Source organism: Diceros bicornis, chromosome 14 (genome assembly GCF_020826845.1).
Source record: "Diceros bicornis minor isolate mBicDic1 chromosome 14, mDicBic1.mat.cur, whole genome shotgun sequence".
NCBI classification, from domain to species: domain Eukaryota; kingdom Metazoa; phylum Chordata; class Mammalia; order Perissodactyla; family Rhinocerotidae; genus Diceros; species Diceros bicornis.
The window spans coordinates 26,791,629-26,809,714 of NC_080753.1; the positions used below are offsets into that span (position 1 = coordinate 26,791,629).

The 18,086-nt window shown below is 37.8% G+C and overlaps 1 protein-coding gene across 5 annotated transcripts in view; it reads left to right on the top strand.

Annotated features, from left to right (window-relative positions):
* Positions 1 to 18,086, top strand: part of BTBD9 (BTB domain containing 9) — a 395,116-nt gene that overhangs the window by 258,592 nt on the left and 118,438 nt on the right. The gene's annotated exons all lie outside the window — the stretch shown is intronic.

The window sequence follows — 18,086 nt, forward strand, 5'->3', positions numbered from 1 at the left end:
TGTACTAGTAGTTAAGAATTGAAAGCGCTCTAGTGATTTATTCAGATTTGCTATGTGAGGAATGTTTATGATCGTCAGGTAAAGCCTTTCATACCAAAGGCTTTTCTATATTTAATATTGGGTAAGTTCGGGGAGGAAGTCTGTACAGTATTGATCCAATGCTCTTACTTTCCAAGGCTGTGCAAGTATTTTGGCCTTTGATTTGATATGAATGGTCTTCTCAGCTGGGAGAGTATCTTCTTTTCATAGACCCGTCAGTCCACATGTGTCCTGTTAGCCAAGTTCACCTCAAGAAAATGCCTGCATATAATTTAAATAAGACTAGAGTAACTGAACTGTGATTGTGCAAGTCAGGTTATCATGTGGGAAATACTGCCTGACTTATCTTTTGAAAGTATATTTTTAATTTTGTTTTAGTTGTTTGCTTGGTTGTTCCCTGTTGTGTTTTGAATTTTAGGTAATATTTAGTTTGGCATTGTGTACAGTCCACCTTAGATCTTGACATTCTAGGTATCATGAGTGGCTTTTCCCTTCCAGACTGGTTGTTCCTTTTCCCCATGCCCACAGGTTTTTACTCACCTCCTGTAAAGATCATAGTTTCACTAATTAGATCCTTGAATCTGTGCCTTTATTGCAGCTTCCTTTGAAAAGTGACTCTGTGTGTTCAGGTGGGGGAGATAAGATGCCCCTGCATTGGTGTACCTAAAATAGAACAATTTGCCTTTACAAAGGGACTCATTTCTCGTCTCCGTCTCAAGTCCTGTCTGTGCTGGCACTCATAGCATATTGACACATGTCCTAAAAACACAGTGATGACTAGAATGGGAAAGATGAGTACAACTTACAAATATTTACTAATTCTTTGATTGGTCATGAGTCTAAATTTTCTTAACACCTGCTGTGTCCTAAACATAGTTCTTTACTTAGGGAAATGTAGGAGAGAAATATTAATAAAGTAGCAGGAGTAGAAATTATTCCAATGTATAGAGAACTTTTAGAGCTCAAATAAAATAAATTGGTTTTAACTTTGTTATAGATATAGTTTTTAATATTAAATATAAATGTTAATAATTCTTGTGACTTAAATAATTAGAACATTAACAATGCTGAAGCATTGTCTGATATTGTCAAGGCTTTTAATTTGGTGGACTGTATGGAATTTTGGTGATGGAGGATGGTGGCGAGGGCACTCCTTTGCACCTGCTGCCCAGGTTCTTTTATAGATTGTAGGCCTCACTGTGTGTGAGATTGTGTAGTTAGGGGAGTCCTCACTGAGAAGGGTCTGAGAAACCAAACCACCTCATAGTCATAAGATGTGTAGCATTTGACTATTCACTTCAGCCCAGTGCACTGCATTTTTAAACATGCTGCATAGAAGGTGCTGCCTACTTAAATCAGCCCCCCATTCTTATTGGAAGAAGAACAGATCTGTGGACACTGTAATTATCAAAGAAACAAGCCTATCAAGTGTGAGAGGCCATTACAGAAATGAAACTCAGGATCAGTTGTAGTGAGGAATGCCATTGTTAGTCTGCATGTTTCATCCAGACTGACCTAGTCAGCATTATCAGAAGCCCTATTAGTCTCAGGTGTGTCAGAGGATGAACGAGGATTGCAGAGATGCAAGAAGTGTTTTTGGTGTCTGGTCACTTTTTTTCAGGCCCTTTTCTATAATGCTCACAAGTTTGACTGCAAAGGGCACTGCAATCATCTGCCTGTCATCGTCCCTCAACCGAATGGGAGCAATGGTGCAGGTAGGCAGATCTGTGCGTACACTTGCCAGCAGATGGCCTGCAGTGGGATTCCCTCTGGCCCTCCTCCTACCATCTTTACAGCTCAAAGCTGCCCCATGCTGGGCAGACAGGGAGGTGATATGAGTCATGAAGGAGTACAAGGGGATCTCATTATCCTTTGTCTAACATGACAGCTCTGCTTAGTTGAAAGGGGTGTTTGAAATAGTAATGGCCAGCTTTCCATGTGGATGATCTCAGCTACCTTTTGGCTGCACACGGGCTTTAGCCAGTCACCCTACAGGGACCTCCAAGAAAGGATGGTCCTCTAGTAGGGGCACAGTGTTTGTCAGAATCACTTGGAGTTATTTTTCAACTGTAGCTGCCTACTAACTCCTTCCTGTATCCTGTGAAATATGCACTCCTCCCTTGAGAACCACTGATATAAACTCCAGATTTCCATGGGGGAAAAAAAAGTAAAACTAAAGTAGTGTCACCATGAATAACTAATAGGATATCAAACCCTACTTTTATGTTTTGAGATTTAGATCTTCTTTCACAGTTCCTGGTCTTTGTTTCATGGTTCAGGCTATTCTGATTAGAGTAATACTCTCCTTATAGGCCTTAAAAATTACTTTAAAAATATTTGTATTGTTTTTTAAAATCAGATTTTAATGTTATTACTTAAAACGTGTAATGATGCCAGGAAAAACCTAAATAAAAATAACTGCATCAGCTTTATAAGATTTTAGTCTCCTTGTTCCACGAAAGGCTTTCTTTCCCATTTTTGTTGACAGCTTGTCATTCTTTATGCTGCTTCAATTGTACAGATTCATGGGGAAGCTTTGGAACCCTGCGGGTTCATTTGTCCATGAGAATGGCCCCAGCTCAGCCACACTGACCACACTGGGCTTCAGACTCCACCCACACTTCTCCCACCTTATCTGCTGCTGCCCTTCTCATCTGTTGGCTGCTTCTGGATTGTGCTGGGATGTATTCTTGCCTGGGAGAGTCAGCCTGTGATGACTGTCTCCTCTTTGTTAGGAGGCTTTCTAGAAAACTCAGATCTGTCTTACCAGTGAGACGTGGAAGGAATAATTAGAATAGATGTGACTGTCATTTTATAAGCATTCAACTTCCCAAAGAATGTGTTTGCTTTGCCTTGGCACTCCACTTTATGATACATAAAGGCATTTGCTAAGTCCTTTTACTTTTTCATAATAATTGCCAAATCTTCCTTTTCATTTAATCTTGTGTTTAAGTTCACTTCTCTGAATACCCTGCTAGTTATTCAGGTAGAGAGAATAGTACCCATTACTCAGCTTAAACAACTATCAACTCACAAAAAACCTAGTTTTATTTATATTCTACCTACTTCCTCCCCAATAGATTATTTTGAAGCCAATCCCAGACATTTTATTGTTTTATCCATAAATATTTCAATATGTATCTTTAAAAGTCAGGCCTTATTTTTGTAACCATAATCACAATATAATAGCCCAAAATTGAACCGTAATTCCTTATGAGTATTAAATATCCAATCAGTGTTCAAATGTCCCTAATTGGATCAAAGTCTGGAGTGAGTTTATGTGTTTTTTGCACATTGTTTAAATCAGAATTTAGGTAAGACCCATACTATCAATAAATAGTTGTTGTGACTTTCAAATCTCTTTAAATATATAGGTTTCCTTCCACATGTCTGTCTGTCTCTTTCTTTTTTTTCCTCTATCTCTAATTACAATTTATTTGTTGAAAAAGCTAGGTTTTTGTCTTGTAGAGTTTCTAAGAGCCTGGATTTTGTGATTGAATCCTCATGGTAACGTTTAACATGTTCCTCTGTTGTATTTCTTGTAACTTGGTCATTAGAGAGAGGCTTAATCTGATTCAAGTTTTATTCTTTTGTAAGAATGCTCTGTTGGTGGTGGTATATGTGTATCAAGAAGCACAGAAAATCTGGTTGTCTCTCTTTTTTAGATATTCACATTCATTCATGATCATTTCCTAGATTCGTTATTTCATAATTCGGGATTGCAAAATGGTTATATTCTGTCATTCCTTCTTCATTTAATAGCTAGAAAGAGAAAAATTTCCTCAGCACTCATTTGGTAATCCTGAGATGCAGTTTGCCCAGGAAAGGAAAGATATTATGTTATATTCTTTCTTTTTATTTACCAATTTTCAAATTAAAGAGGTGGTTACCTAGCATTCTCCAAGAGTGATCAATGAAGTTTGTTTCTGGATTTTTTTGGGGGGGCAGGGATGATGGGAGGAATATGTATTATTTCGATGTATTATTAAACAAATTGGATATCTTTTAATCACTTGCAGCTATTGTTATTGATATTCAAATTATCTCCATCTTTAGCTTCTTCATATTGGCTCTTGAATTCTTCTGACATGACCTCAGTAGTCCTCAATAGTTCCTTGTGATTTCTGGCATGACAAGAGGTATCAGGTTCATCTTGTACATTTCCTGCCCCTGATCCAGAATCAGTCATTTCTTCAATAAGCCCTGGTTCCGTTTAGTGGGAAATGACATTTGGAAACCTCAATCTGAGCACTATAGATGATCCTTGCTACTGTATTGCACTATTTCTAGGCCTTTTCAGTGGACAAAACTAGGAAATATGCTCATATATTTATTTATATATCATATATTTATCAGGTAAAATATATACGTGATGAGTGCATGCTGACACTTCTAATTAAAATTCAGTACACAAAGTTTTTGTTTAACCTTTGATCTTTAGTCTCCCTTTTTCCCTACTGAAAATCTTGGTTACCAGTGATGCAACACAATAATTTATTTGCTTTGTCCTCAGTACATACAAAATAGTCTCAGAATTACAGTACCAATACCACCATGTACCATATAGTATAAGAAAATAGTATAAGATTTTTGAAATTATTTTTGGGGTCCTTAGGGTTTATCCCACTAGAGATATTCAGGAAAATTACTGTGTTTTAAAGTCACTTAGAATAATTCTGTGTGGTCATGCCACTGTTTCAGTATACAGTTAGATTCATTTGTTCCATTTTTCTTTCAACGTTTAGGGATTTCCTTTAAAAAATTTTTGTTTTATAACCATGTAAAATATATACATGGTTGCAAATCAAATCTACGAAAGAATTGTATTTAGAGGAATTAAGCTTCTATTCCTGTTTCCTCTACTCCTACAGGTAATCTCTTTTTCCCCTTTAGTTTTCAGGTTATCCTTCTATTTAAAAAAATGGACAATAAGTAAATATATATATGTTGTATTTTGTATCCTCCCTAACATTCTTAAATAATTGGTAGCACACTATATGCTATACATTCTTTCTTCACCTTGCTTTTTTGTACTTGACACTTATCCTAAAGCTAGCTATAGAGAAAGATATTATTCATTCCTTTTTATAGCTGCATGGTACTCATTAGTGTACATGTACTGTAGTTTATTCAACCAGTTCTCTATTGATGAACTATTTGAGTAGTTTTCAGTCTTCTGCTGCTACAAATTGTGCTATTCCCCTATGCATAAGTCTTTTCTTATTTTTGCTAATGTATCTTTAGGATAGATGCCTAGAAGAGGGGTTACATTGTCAAAGGGTAAATGCATGTATAATTTTGCTAAATAATGCCAAATTCACCTTTATAAGGATTATATCATCTTTAAATTCTTATTGGCAATATATGATAATGACTGTTTCCCTACAGCCTTGCCAATGGAGCATATTGTCAAACTTCTGGATTTTTGCCAGTTTGATAGATGAGAAATGGTATGTCAGTGCAGTTTTAACTGCATTTCTCTTATGAGAAAAATTGAGCATCTTTTCATATGTTTAATGGCCATTTGCATTTCTTGTTTCTTTTTAAAATAGCTCTTCTTTTGAGTCCTGTGGATGAATAGATAATATACTTTTAGTAAGACTTAGGGGAGCAGTAAGCACTTTACACTGATATTAGAGTGTGATATTTGGCATTACAGGTGCCTGGTTTCCCTTCTTAAAGTCTCCTGGTTCTTCTGGAAAACATAAGTTCTCATAAGTCCCTCTCCATCCTTATCCTTGGCTCTACCTTTGCTTAGGAGATAGTAGTAACTAGAGCATGGAACTCTAGACTCAAAACTTAAGGTTCTTTAACCTTTTCAGAGAACGAGAAGATGCTTCCATTACCAGCTCTAGGCTGTTAAGTATTACCTCTGTGTCTGCCGGTATGGATCCACGAAGACTGGCGGCATTTTTGTTCTAGTTTGTTGGTACTGACTGATGTAGGGCAACCAAAATAGGCAGCAAAAGCACAGGAACTGTGTGTTGCTGAAGCTCTGGGAGCACTCACTGCTGCTGCCACTATGGAACTGGGCTGTCTGAAGGGAAACGCTGGAGCCGTATTCATCTGCTGCTCTGCCACCTGCAGTACCACCAAAAGCAGGTAGAAAAGAAACGTTTTCTTTCTTCCTCCCATTTTCAGTCTCTCACCAGTTTCTTTTATTGACAGAACTTCACCAAAAACCCAAGCTGGCAAGTTGACAAAGGCACAAGCAGTGTGGAGAAAGGTTGAATATTTAGTTGAGGTATGAAGGAACCCAGCATATTTTCTTGCCTAGTAAAATAAGGCTTCATGAAGAATGATATTTTGAGCTGGGCCTTGAAGAATGCAGTAAACAACACAGAGTATTACACAAGTGCTAATTTACATAGCAACAGAATGGCTGACACTCATTTCCCCTTGGAAGAGCTGAAGGCAGGAAATAGAAATAGGTGGTCTATAGTTGGTACTGTCATTTAAAAGTATTTTGAAATTTTAACAGTATGTTTAGAATTCTGTAAAATTCCTGGGAAAGTAAACAGAGTTGGAAATCTGTGCTGTGAAGGGCTTTTGGCATCCATGGAACTAGAGATATGACTTCTGTGCTATACAACTGTGTTTCAAAAATAGGTGTCCTCTGGAACAGAAACATAGATTTGGGAGTGGGGTAGGTAGTTCACTAGGGGGTGAAGATGTTAGAATGTGGCAAAGAAATAAACTTGTTGGAATAGCAGAGGGGCCCTACAGACCTTAATGCAGATAGTTTTCTAAAAGGGCACCACTGCGTCTGGACTAGTGTAGACTGAGTGGCTATGCTTTTCTCAGCCTATTTCTCTAACCAGATATTAAGGTGGTTCTAATTGTCAGTGAAGCTTAACTTCTTTATCTACTGTAAATTACTTGGCATTAAACAGACATTTATTAAGAGACTGCCAAGTGTATCTTAGGCACTGGGGATAGAAAGATACACAGGTATAGTTTCTGCCTTGGAGGATCGTATGAGTTAATGGAGGAGAAAGACACTTGGATAGAAGATGACAAGTCGTGTACTGGGAGATTTCAGCAGGTGCTATAGGAACACCGGAACAGGGGCACCTAACCTGGGTTGGGGGCTGGGTCAAGGGAGACCTCCCAGTGGAGGTGATGAACGGGCCAGTCCTTAAGGAGAGGAAGAAGGTGGAGTATCAGAAAATTGTTATTTTCTCACAAGATTTTAGAGTTTTACAAAAATTCAGATAAAGTAAATGCCCCACGATAATGCGTACAGAAGATAACACAGTTTGTTTGCCTCCTACCCTGGGGAGCTGGCGTTCTCAAACGAGAACAGGATACAGTTGTTATGTGGAGGAGGGAGTGGGGGCTGAGTAGAGAGGGACTTCCTCAGTCATTTAGGAGTCTCATTCGGTGTGTGTTCATTTCAGTGCAGTTATGTTTCATTATCCTTTTGTTTTTCTTTTTTGAGAAAAAGAAAAGACTGAAAAAGTTTTTATTGCCCTTATTTTAGAGGATTTACTCCTACATTTTACAGGACTGAAGTTTTTGGACCTTACTTATATATCCCCTCGTTATAAAGGGATATGGCAGGGTGTATGTCCAGGTAAATGTGAATGTGCACAGCTTGTTTTTAAACGGGATGTCTTGGGGCATATATCCAGTGTTATACACCAGTATCACTCTCTCACAAACCGTGTTTCTGTTCAAACCGGCATTATGAATAGCCAAGTTGTAAATGGGTAAGATGTTTCTCTGGCACTGACTGTGAAAGATGCTCTGGTGGTCAAGGGGACATAAAAATCTAATTTGTTGGCCTAGTCCCTAATCCCAGTGCCCCAATCCTCCACACTGAAACTTGGTAGGTAATTTTTTAATTTAATATTTTAAGTAGCTATTACAAATATATATTCTTATTCCCCCCCTTTGTATTAAAAAAGGTAGCACATATATCTTTTTTCAGTTAACAATGTTTCTTGAACATCTTTCCTTACCAGTACATATAGAGCTTTCTCATACCTTTTTACATTTGTGCAGTAATCCATTGAATAGAGGCGCTGCTATTTGTTTAACCAGTCCCCTTTGATAGACGTGTAGGTGTTTCCAGTCTTTTAATATCAAAAGCAGTTCTGTAATGAACCATTTTATAAATAGTGAGGTTTAATCAGAGGCAGTTCCAATAAAGCCTAAAACAAAAAAATAACCCCCAGGGCCGGCTACATAATTTGCAGGGCACAGTGCAAAATGGAAGTGTGGGACGCTTTGTTCACAGAGCAGGAAAAAAGTGCTGTTAAAAGTACTTTAAAAAAAAAAAAGGTTTTTTCTTTCTTTTGTAGTCTCTTGACTTGTCATGGTGTTTTATTTGCTATTTAATGTCATTCTAAATAAAGAAAAATTAAACTTTTAAATTATTAGCATGAGTTTTTTATCATTCATCTTTATATTGTGCACTGGTGGTTTTAAAGGCAAATATAAGAGCATTTATCTTATATGCAGAATCACTAAAATTACACGAGTCACATTTGGTAGCTAATACATGTGTATGTATTTAGCTCTTACCAGAACAGTGGAAATTCTGCACAAAACTAAATTGTTTTTATTTCGCTTCTTAATTCATGCACATTCGACGAAAACTCTGCTGTTGGCTTACTGAGTAAGCTTCCTTCATAAGGAAGAACTGAAGGGAAAAGGAACCATGAGTCGCCCTATCTTTCCCTTTCTTGCTCTGTCATTATTTTCATCATAAGTATTTGGCTGATATAGGGAAATCACATATGATAGAGTTCCTTGGTCGTTAGTGCTTCTTGGAACACTGTTGCCTCCTTTCTCCATTTGAAGCAAGTTCTGGTTGGAAGGGAAAGTGTGGCCTCTCCAGGCTGTCAGCAGCCCTGCTTACTCAGTGACAGCCATGACACGTTTATCTTGTCCCTGCTTGGAGTCTCAACTCCCAGATGTTGTGGGTACATTGGAATTCTGTGCTCGTGGGGCATCGTGAACGCTATACACAAACTGGGGCAGCGTGGAATTGTGGACGTATGTGTGTTGCGTATCTCCTTTGTTCATGGACTTGCTCCATTGCCCTATCAGACTTTACTTAAAAAACATCAGTTTAGGGGCTGACCCGGTGGCGCAAGTGGTTCGGTGCGCGCGCTCCGCTGCGGCGGCCTGGGGTTTTTCGGTTCGAATCCCGGGCGCGCACCGACGCACTTGGCAAGCCGTGCTGTGGCGACGTCCCATATAAAGTGGAGGAAGATAGGCACAGATGTTGGCCCGTGGCCGTTCTTCCTCAGCAAAAAAAGAAGAGGATTGGCAGATGTTAGCACAGGGCTGATCTCCTCACAAAAAAAAAAAGGGCTGATCTCCTCACAACAACAAAAAAAAATCAGTTCAAAGATGAGATTATTAAGAATTTTAAGACAGAGACAGTAGAGCGTTAAACTAAGTGTGGATCCTTTCTGAGTGCAGGCCTGTCTGAAAGCACAGGTTGCATGCCCGTGAAGCTGCCCTGATCACCACTTCTATTTAACATTGCTCTGGAAGTTCTGGTGGAATGGGGGTGGGGGGTAGAGAGAGGAGGGGAGGGAGAGGTAGAACAAGAAATAGGTGTCATGAGTACTGGGGAAGAGGGATCAGATATTATTTGCAGATGTGATATGATAATATACCCAAGGAAATGAACTGAAAAATTACTAGAACTAGTAAGAACTCTAAGAAATGTAGCCAGATATGATAATATATATAAAAATCAAGTTTTCTCAAATATCCCAAATAACCAGTTAGAAAGTATAATGGGGGAAGAAATTCCACTCATAATGGCAATAAAACTATAAAATACCTGGTAACAAATCCATGAGCCATACTTCTCTTTATACCTAGTCCATCCCTAGCCATATTACCAAGGATCACCCATTCCTGAATCACCTTATGCCATTAGAGGTGGGATAAGGGTCTGGAACAAAGGTGGGAGGCAGAAGGATGATGTGAGCTTGTAAATAGTGTGGATATGAGGTAAGCATGCCAGGGAGATCTGCTGGAATCTTTTACCTTTTTTTCCCCCACAAACAACAAATACCCACTAGGAATAAAGTTAATAAACCCACAGGTTCTAATGTAAAGACACTATAAATCTTTAAGAAACATTGAATAATGGAAAGACATATTCCTAGATGGGAAATTTTAATATAGTAAAGATGTTGGTTCTTCCCATCTTAATCTACCAATTTAATGTAAGATTACTGAATCCCAACTGTGCTTTTTAAAAAAACTTTGACTAAGTTCTTCAAAAAAATTTTCTAAGAGAATAAATAAATGGAAATCACTTCCCCCAAAAAATAAAAAATAAAAGTGAAATGAGAGGTCTAGTACCACCAGGTATTAAAATTAGTGCTACATACTAAAGTAGTATGGCATTAATGCAGCAATAGACTGGTAGATAAATTAAGCAATCGTCCAAACTCTGAATTAAATCCCAGTGTATGTAGGAATATGGCGCAAGATAAAGATGACATTTCACATCAGTTGAGAACGGAAAGGTAATATAGCAAATGGTGCTGCACCAGTTGACAAGTGAAAACACTTGGGTGAGAATCTTTCCTCATACTATATGCCAAAATAGCTTCTTAAGAGTTGGATTTTGCAATATTACTCCAAAACAACTATAGAGAACTGTTAATAAGTATTTATCTGATCTCAAGATGAGGAACTACTTCCTCAGCATAAAAGCAAAGGCAGGAATCATAAACAGAATTCAAAGGTGTTTGACAAACTGGGAAAAAATAATTGCAACATACATGACAATGAGTAATTGTCTTTAATATATATGAAGTACTTTCAAATAAGTAAGAAAAAAACATGAATTCCCAGTAGGAAATGTGTACAAACAGCAATTTATTAAAAAAGAAAGAAAAAGAAACATAATAGTCAATAAACTTGAAAGAGTTTGTCCTCACTAATAATTAAAGAAATACAAATGGAAACAAGATACAATTTTTTAGCCTGTTTTCTTGGCAAATATTTTTAATTTAAAATTTTTCATTTACATAAATAATACAACAATCATTTCTCAGCAAAAATCAAACAATAGGGAAGTACATACTATAAAATATTTCTGCATTTTATCTTGCATTAGCCTAGATATTCCTAAAAATGAGTATCTTTTTAAGTTTCTTGGCCATGTCTATTTTTTTTTATGAATTACATCTTTATATTCTTTGTCAACTTTTTTTTGATTGCTTGTGTTTTTGTATTATTCATTTGTAAATTATGGATATTCATTCTTTGTCTTTTATATATTTTGCAAAGTCTTCTCCCAGACTGTTACGTTTTAACTTTGTTTGTAATGTCTTTGTTGTACAGAAGTTTTTTATTTTGGTTTAGTCATATCAGTCAGTCATTTCTTTTCTTGCTTCTGAATTTTGTAACTTGCTTAGAAACTCCTTCCTTAGCCCAAAATATAAAAATAAGCTCCTCTGTAGTAGTTGTCAGTGGTTGGTTGTTTTGTTATTGTTGTGTGTTTTTAGCATTTAGCTCTTTAATCCACTTAAGTTTTATTTTTGTTTGGTCTGGGGTGGGAGTTACCTTTCATTTCTAAAATATGTGACCAGTTGCTTTGAAATCCTTTATTGATTAGTTCATCCTTTCCCTCATTGATTTAAAATAGCATATATCATGGATCTGTATATCTATTCTAGATTCTGTGTCATATCATTTAAGTAACTACAGCTTTATAATATATTTTGCTATCCAGTACTACAAATCCACACTCATAGCTATTCTTTTCCTAAATTTTCTAGGCTGTTTTTTCAAATTTTCTTTCCCAATCAACTTGAAAATCAGCTTGTCAAATTTCATTTTAAAATCCTGTTGGCAAAGATGTTGTAAATGAAAATACTGAGCATGAGTGAGGCTGTCATGAAATGGGCGGTGTCATATACTGCTGAGATATGTATGGTACAGGTTTTCTAGAGGGCAGTTTGGCAATATGTATTAAGAGTCTTAAAAATACCCCTTGATCTACTACTTCTACCTTTAGTAATTTATCCTAAGGAAATATTCAGGAAGAGCATTTCTTCTACATAAGTGTTCAGCACAGTGTTATTTATTATAACCAAAAAAGAGGAAGGGCTACAAATGTCCAACAATAGGGGCGTAATGAAATAAATTATGGCACATTCATACATCAAAGTTTCTGTACAGCCATTCATAACAGAGGGAAGTGCCCATAATATAATGTAAAATAAAAGAAGGTAGAATACCATCTTTATAGTCAGATTGATGCCAGTATTTTTAAATTGAAGATAATATATGTATTTTTATATATGCACATATTAATTTGCTAGGGCTGCCATTAAAAAATACCATAGAACTGGGTGGCTTAAACAATAGGAATTTGTTTTCTCACAGTTCTAGAGGTCTAAAGTCCAAGATCAAGGTGTCAGCAGGTTTGGTTTCTTCTGAGGCCTCTCTCCCTGGCTTACAGATGGCCATCTTCTCACTGTGTCCTCACATGGCTTTTTCTCCATGCACTCCCATCCCTGATGTCTCCTCCTCTTCTTACGAGGACACCAGTCAGATTGGATTAGGCCGCTATCCTTATGACCTCATTTAATCTTAATTACCTCTTTAAAGGCCCTATCTCCAAATACAGTCACATTCTGAGGTACGAGGGGTTATTGCTTCAACATATGAATCTGGGGGGGACATAATTCAATCCATAACTGTACGTGAAAAAAAGACTATAAGAAAGAACATCAAAATGTTAGCAGAGGTTTTCTGGATGGTGGGATTACAGGTGATTTTTATTTTTTTAATTATATTTTTCTGTATTTACATGTTTTCTTCAGTGAATATGTGTTACTTTTATAATCAGAAAAAAATTAATGTTTCTTCTTCAGATAAAGCTGTTTCCACATTGCCTATCTTAAGTGAGAGACAAGGCAGAGTGGACAAGGCCAGCACTGATGCCCTCCATGTGCCTCAGCACCCCGTGTGCTCCCAAATATAGCCTACTAAATTAAGAAAAGTCCTGTTTCTGGATTAGGTAGGGGAATTGCTTCATGAAGTACAATGACTCACCTAATGATTCTATTGAGTAAACCAAGAGTCCTTGAGAATCTAGATGGAAGATGCCAAACAAAGAGTATATACTGTATGATTCCATTTATAAATAATTCTAGATCATGCAAACAAACTAATATACTGACAGAAAGCAGATCCACAGTTCTCTGGGGCTGGGGGAGGAATTTCAGTGGGGCATGAAGGAACTTTTGAGGCTGATGGAAAGGTTTGTTATCTTGATCGTGCTAATGGTTTCATGGTGTGTACATATGTCTAACTCATCAAATTGCACATTTTAAATATGTGCAGTTTATTGTGTGTCAGTCGTATCTCAAGAAAGATGTTTAAAAATGGGAAGAGGGAACTGGAAGGAAAGACTTCAATAGCGTTTGGGCATTACAGTGTTATTTATTAGATAGTGATGTGAGGGCTATGGTTTTGTGAATCAAATGAGACCTTTAGGAGGCTGTTGGAGCAGACTGTATGGAATGTTTAGGGAGGAGGCCTCTAAACCAGATGGCTCTTTCCTGCCTCATAATTCAATGTTACAAGGCTTGGGCGTGTCACTGATTTGAGTACAATCAAGTGATTGTATGATAGTGGATGCCTGGTCATAATTCAATGTTACAAGCCTTGGGCGTGTCACTGATTTGAGTACAATCAAGTGATTGTATGATAGTGGATGCCTGGTAGGTAAGCCAGTCTGGGACACAGCAATCTTTCTGAATTTATTGGCTCGTTAATATTGTGAAGACGGGTATGTTTCTTTTATAGCTGCATTCGATACTTATCTTTTTAAAGGCAGGAATCAGTACAGTGCTACAAGAGAGAAATGTACTTAAAAATCACAACATTACCTCTGGTAAAATTATCATAAAAACTACCTCGTACTTGAGCAGGGGATTACTTCAATTCTGCCCTCATAATGACAGGAAATGGTCGTTGGTGAAGTTGTTTTCTATGAAGCTGTGATGAAATCAACTAAAATGGTAATAAAGTGGGGTATAAAAGTGAGGGACTCAAGTGAGATGTAAAAGTGCAGAAGGTGTTAGAATGTTCGAATTAGAATCTTCAGGAAATGATTTGGTAAAATATTAAAAATGAATTGATTGAGTTCTCAGTTCAGAACTGTCGGCAGTGCAGGCAGGTCTCATGGCTGTGGGAGGGGGACTCCTCCCCACACACACCCGCCCCTGTCTCAACTGGGCAGCTACCATTTTGCTAATGGTCTGAGGATCTGAAGGACAGAGAAATAGTCTTTGGTGTCAAAAGATAGTTTAGGAAAGGGCTTAGAGCCCTATTTCCTTCCTTCTTGCTCAAAACCAAGGAGCCAGTTGCCCCAGGAGCGTTATTATACTTTTTTCCAATGAACCTTTGATGAATTAATGTTCAGTACTGCTTGTTATAAAAAATTGGAAGCTCTTCTCAGTAAAAACCTCAGTGAGCTGTGGAAGCACACTAAAATATGTATCATCAGAGATATTTTTATAGTATGGAAATAACTTGTATATTGACACTATATTCCAAATGTCAGATCTATTCCCTCCTTGCCACCACCGCTGCTGCCACCCTCGTGCAAGTCACCACCATCTCTCCTCACTGTTGTCCTGCCTGTCTGCTCAGCAGTGTCCCCACATCCTCTCTAGTCTTTCTCATTGTTCTCCACACTCCAGCTCCAGTGATCTTATCGGAACACTCCTTTGTTCAAAATCACACAGAGGCTTTCTACTGCTCTGAGGGGAAAGTTCAGAATCTTCCTTGGCCCTCAGGCCACGCGTAATCTGGTGCCTGCTTATTTGCTTCATCTTGTACAAGTCCCTGTCTGGCTTTCTACCCTCAGGCCGCAAGCCTTCTTTCCATTCCTAGAACGCACCACATGTTCTCTTACCTCGAAGTGTTTGTGCTTACCATTCTTTCTGGAATGCCCCTTATCCTCTCTTCATTCGTTTTTTTTTTTTTTGCTGAGGAAGATTCGCCCTGAGCTAACATTTGCTGCCAACCTTCCTCTTTTTTGTGTGTGTGAGTCGCAGCCACAACACAGCCAGTGATGGAGTGGTGTAGGTCCATGCCCAGGAACTGAACCAGGCCTGCTGAAGCAGAGTGTGCAGAACTTAACCACTAGGCCACTGGGGCTGGCCCACCCTCTCCTCATTCTTAACCTCACCTTATCACACTCCACTCCCTTTCCCTTGGTAACCTCCTGTTGATCCTTTAAATTTCAGCTATATGTCACTTCTTCAGAAAAGTTTTGCCTGACTCCCTACCCCCAGTTTAGGTCAAGTTTCTTTGTATGATGCTAATAGATCTGGGTTTTTTTCCTTTAAAGCACTTAGTTTCATTTGTAACTATACATTTATTCACATGGTTTGATGTGAATCCTTCTATTAGGGACTGCTGTATTCCCAGTATGTAGAATCCTGATACTCGAAAAATGTTTACTGGATGGATGGATGGATGGATGGATGGATGCATGGAATGATGTGTTGCATTCTGAGGACTGGAAGATCAACCCAGATTCTGGTTCCCACTCTGCTGTTGATTTGTTGTGTAATAAATAAGACACCATCTCTCTGAGCTTCAGATTTCTCAGCTATAAAATGAAAAAACTAGGGGGCCAGCCCAGTGGCGCAAGCGGTTAAGTGCACATGCTTGGCTGCGGCGGCCCAGGGTTCGCCGGTTCAGATCCTGGGCACGCACCCGTGCACCACTTGTCAAGCCATGCTGTGGCGGTGTCCCATATAAAGTGGAGGAAGATGTTAGCCCAGGGCCAGTCTTCCTCAGCAAAAAGAGGAGGATTGGCAGACGTTAGCTCAGGGCCGATCTTCCTCACACACAAAAAAAATGAAAATGAAAAAACTAACCTAATGATCTGTTTTTTGTTTTTAAACAAGTACCCTTTCAGTGTAGATGATTGTGTTAATCATATACCTCTGATCATAATATATCATCCTCAGTGGTCCAAGAAAGGCCTTCTCTTTTATTTATATTTCTTTTTCCGTGAACCCCACTCCTTTTCCCCTCCTCTCATGACACCATCTCTAGTATGTTTGATTATGTCCTTAATATGTACATATATTTGTAAAATCTATAATGTTGGGGATGTTTGTACATGTGTTTTAACTTTCAAAAAAGTTTTTATGCTATAAATCTTATTCTTTTTCATACTTTTCTGACACAATATTATAATATGTTTTTAAGACCTATATACCATTGCTTCTTTTTTTTTTTTTTTTTTTTTGATGTTTGATATGGTGCTTTATCTAAAATATCTGAATGGAAAAAATCCACATGTGCAAATTGTCTCCTAAAGAGTGAAAAAAATCTAATATAATCAAACCACTTAATTTCCATTTTCCTTTTGAATCCCACGTTTGTGCCAAATGAGAGCTGCCCCGAAAATAACGCTGCCTTCTTAATCCTGGACCACATTAACAATTAAGACACATTGTCTAATGTCTTCCTTAAACACAGTTAAATGTGAGTAAGCCTGCATTTTCCTTTTATGTTGGCCTATTCTGGCCATCAGTATCTCATTTTTCATTTCATATGTATCCAATCTGTCTCTTAATGTTTCCTCATTTCTCTTAAGGAAACCTCTCTCCACTTTTAGCTTAATTATTTTCTCTGTTTTTTTATTTTATTTTCATTCTGACAGTAAGACAGAATCCACTCTAGTTCTCTGTTGATTTATTTGCAAACTTGATTTCCAGAGGCAGCGCTCCAATCTCAGGCCTTTTAAATTGCTTTCTTTTTTTTTTTTTAATTGATGTCATAATAGTTTATAACATTATGAGAGATTCCAGTTGTACATTATTGTTTGTCAGTCACCCTATACATGCATCCCTCCCCCCCTTATGCCCACCCCCCAACTCCCTTAACCCTGGTAACCGCCAAACAGTTCTCTCTGTCCATGTGTTAGTTTATCTTCCACATATGAGTGAAATCATGTGGTGTTTGTCTTTCTCTCTCTGGCTTATTTCACTTAACATAATACCCTCCAGGTCCATCCGTGTTGTTGCAAATGAGACGATTTTGTCTTTTTTATGGCTGAGTAGTATTCCATTTTATATATATACCACATCTTCTTTATCCAAATATCTGTTGATGGACACTTGGGTTGCTTCCACGTCTTGGCTATGGTGAATAATGCTGCAATGAACATAGGGGTGCATAAGCCTCTTTGGATTGTTGATTTCAAGTTCTTTGGATAAATACCCAGAAGTAGGATAGCTGGATCATAAGGTATTTCTGTTTTTAATTTTTTGAGGTATCTCCATACTGTTTTCCATAGAGGCTGCACCAGTTTGCATTCCCACCAGCAGTGAATGAGGGTTCTCTTTACTCCACATCCTCTCCAACATTTGTTATTTTTTGTCTTGGTGATTATAGCCATTCTCTCATGGGTGTAAGGTGATATCTTAGTGTGGTTTTGATTTGCATTTCCCTGATGATTAGTGATGTTGAACATCTTTTCATATTCCTATTGGCCATCTGTATATCTTCCTTGGAAAAATGTCTGTTCATATCCTCTGCTCATTTTTTGATCAGAGGTTTTTTGTTTTATTTGCTATTTGTTATTTGTTTTTTGTTGTTCAGATATATCATTGCTTCTTAATGTTACTTAGTATTCCATCATAGTAATTATAAATATATTATTAGCAAATTTATATAGTCCTTACTATTTGCCAGACACTGTTCTAAGAACTTTACATAAAATCATTTAACCCTCAGAACAGTCTTGTAAGGTAGGTACTGTGACTATTCTCACCTGTTTTATTCATTCATTCCCCTGGTGATGGACACCTAGGTTGCCTCCAGCTCCCTGCTCTCAAAAACAATGCTGCAATGCATTCCCTTGTATCTGTCTCCTATGCACCTACATGAGAATTTCTCTGGGACCTGTATCCAATTATGATTTTTTTTCTTTAATCCACTGAAGTGGTAGATGTTCTGATGATGGCCCAGACTTGCATTCCTAGGATAATTGCTACTTGGACATGATGTATGTTCTAAATAATTAT